Genomic DNA, 3,317 nt, shown 5'->3' on the forward strand with positions numbered 1-3,317 from the left:
ATATTTCCCTTTGCTTTCTGAAATAAGGAGTTCTTGAACATCTGAAATATGCAAAGTATTTTGCTAAGTACTATGGATACTAAAGGAAAAACTAAACATGAGAGATAAATCATGTCCACCAGTATTTCTCAATGGTCTAGGATTTAATATTTCACTCAGATTTTATTATTCATCTATTTGTATAAACCTCTCTACTAAAGTTCCCAAAACAAGCACTAGATTTTCAAACAAACTTATGCCCTCTATGTTTAATATTTCCTTTAATCCTTAACAGTTAAATTCTGACCAGTCTTCATATGTGATTTAAAAAAAAAAACACACACACAAAGAACAGTTGGGATATTATTGTAGTGTCAGACAGTGCATTTAGGGTTTGACCTAGGGTAATGAAACTGAGATAAAAATTAAGTAATAAATTCTAAGGATGCTAGTACAACTTAAGAGGTAGAATGTGGAGATGAATTATTTGTGGACTGGTCAACTTTAAGAAAGCAAGACAGTGAAGGGGCAGGTGCAAAAGCAGTCACAGTGTGTGTAATTGAATGTAGAATCAGTGAGAAAGTGAAGAGTGGTACTTTATTCCTTGAGGATTTGAAGGTGAAATAAAATCAACGAAGAGCATAATTGCATAAGGGAGACCAAATAAGACAGCAAATACAATCCTTACCTTATATAATCCATTTCTAAAATTGTTTAGGATAGTGAATATTCAGGTAGCAAAAGCTCAGATTCCATTCTTTTATTTGGGGAGAAAAAAAGCCAACACATTCTAGCCCTATGAGAACCCCAACCAATGTCTCCAAATATCACAAAGATATATTTCAACAATAAAATAATAATCTAGAAAAAAAATACCTGCAAAATATCAAGTGATTAAAATTTAATTAGTTAATAATTTAACATGTAATGAACTCAGTTGGTATATTTGAGTGGTATACAAAATACTATATTGGATATGGATTGTTTCTTAGTTCTATAGAGTAAATACATGTACTATGATGTCAGTACAAATAATATGCTAAAGATTGTCAAGGTAAATCTTTATCAAGGTACATGCCAACCACTAACTTTCTAGACTGGTTCCCACAGAAAAAGAGAAAAAGGATGAATAATTCAGAGTTAATGATGTTAAAAATATAATAATTGCTAATAATCATTAATTGCTTATTTTTAACTAGGCCTTGTTTTATCCTCCATTTATTTCTTCTAACAATGCAATGACATAAGTAACATATTAGCCTCATTTTAAAGATGATGAAACCGAGGCCCAGAGAGTTAAAACTGCCCCAAATCAGCCCTAACCGGTTTGGCTCAATGGATAGAGTGTCAGCCTGCATACTGAAAGGTCCCAGGTTTGATTCCAGTCAAGGGCATGTACCTTGGTTGTGGGCACATCCCCAGTAGGGAGTGTGCAGGAGGCAGATGATCGATGTTTCTAACTCTCTATCCCTCTCACTTCCTCTCTGTAAAAAAATCAATAAAATATATATTTTTTAAAAAACTGCCCCAAATCATATAGTAATACATGGTAAAACCTGGATTTGAACTCTGGTATTCTGACATATTCTTCACTTAATCCTTCAGAATTCCTACCTAGCGGAGAAGAGTGTCTGCTTCTTCTATTTGCGTAGGCCTGTCCTTTTAAAGCAAGGTTAAACGACATAAATCTGGCTCTGCTGAGTTAGGAGGCAATCCTCTGATATAGAAGCATTAACCGCTAAACAACGGATTTGGCTGGTGGGGGTGGTGAGAGACAGTGTTCCCCCAGGAGACTTGCTACCGGTAAACTGGCAAACTTGGTGCCTTGAAGGGGACCATTAGTAGCACTCTGCCCAAGATGGAAAGTTTAATAATAAAGTATATTTTCAAATGTTTTGAAAGCATTTGCTTCAATACTAATTATAGGGGGCAGGGAGACGGGGCTAGAAAGCAGTGTATTCTGGAACATTCTTAATGTGATGAAGGCTATGAAGGAACTCGAATAATATTTTGAGTCCCTGTGGTCAGAGAAGAGCTTATAATCTGATCTGTTGTCTAAGGTAGATGTGCCAACTCCCTACGGATGGCAGGGAGGGTGTTTGGATCCTGATAAGTCAGTTGCTACTGTCTGTAGTGTGGACTACCCAAGTCAAAAACCAAATCTCATCTATTTCTAAAGCAAATATTGGAGCAAGATGAAAGACCTTGTGCACCTATAAAGATCCGGGACATGACAATGTGACCCTGGAGTCAGCGACATCATAAAAGGGGCCTTATACAGTAGGAGCAATATAAATAAGAGAGATTATGTGTTTACAATAGTTCTTTGAGGGAGAGACACGATCCTTCTGTTGGCACTACATGAAACTGATTTTAATCACTCTAATAGGGAACATAGATGCTTTGTGAAAGGAAAATTCTATAATAGAACTGTTAGGAGGAAATTTATTATTTTTTCTCTGTAGCTAGAAGGTCTCATAAAAAATCAAGTAATATAGTGTGTGGACTGTGGGTAATTGCTGTTTGATGAAAGATGGGGAAGATGTTCTAAAGAAGAACTATAAAATCCAACCAGTTTAATTTGCTGCAAAATTTTTCCCCATTATAAAGTACCAAAATTCAAAAAGGATACAGTTTGGTCCAGGGAAATCACACAAAATAAATACCTAAAATTCTTGAAAGTTGCATTAGCCCTACACCACAATGAAAGCAAAACATTGAGTCAGTGTGAAAATAAATCTATTTCTTACATTATTACTTTTCTTCTTGAAAGTTGGCAAAATGCAATGACAGCATGTAATTACCTCAAAATATCTTGTGGGTTTAAAATGTTTTTCTTTTTTAAAAAAGTAAAATTACATTGTGTCAAATGAGGGAGACATATGAAATATGAAGAGATATAGCTATAAAAAATAATTCAAAATTATTTTGATATCCAGATTCTAAATTTATGAAGACCTATCAGATTCTCTAACGGGCAAGTAACTAACTTGCTACCTACCAATCTTGCCATAATGCAAGCTCGCAAGATATTGGCTATTAATAAGGCTACCTAGCCTGAATCTGGCCACAAAAAAAATATCCATAGTAATTAAAAAGAGAGGAGGGATAACAGAAGATAAATTAGATACAAAAGGATGTTATATCATTGATTTAGGCAGACCCTAAATCTTGTCACTCCATAGAAAACTCATTTTCTTACAAACTTCTTTACTTAGGGATGAGAATATGGAAAGAAAGGGTCTTAAGAGGGTATTTAGTCTCTTGGGCAAAATCATCTCACATTTTGTTCCTCAGTTTGAACATGAAAGCATTTTAGTGGTTATTGAGAATTGATT

This window comes from Myotis davidii, unplaced genomic scaffold (assembly GCF_000327345.1).
Source record: "Myotis davidii unplaced genomic scaffold, ASM32734v1 scaffold175, whole genome shotgun sequence".
NCBI classification, from domain to species: Eukaryota; Metazoa; Chordata; class Mammalia; order Chiroptera; family Vespertilionidae; genus Myotis; species Myotis davidii.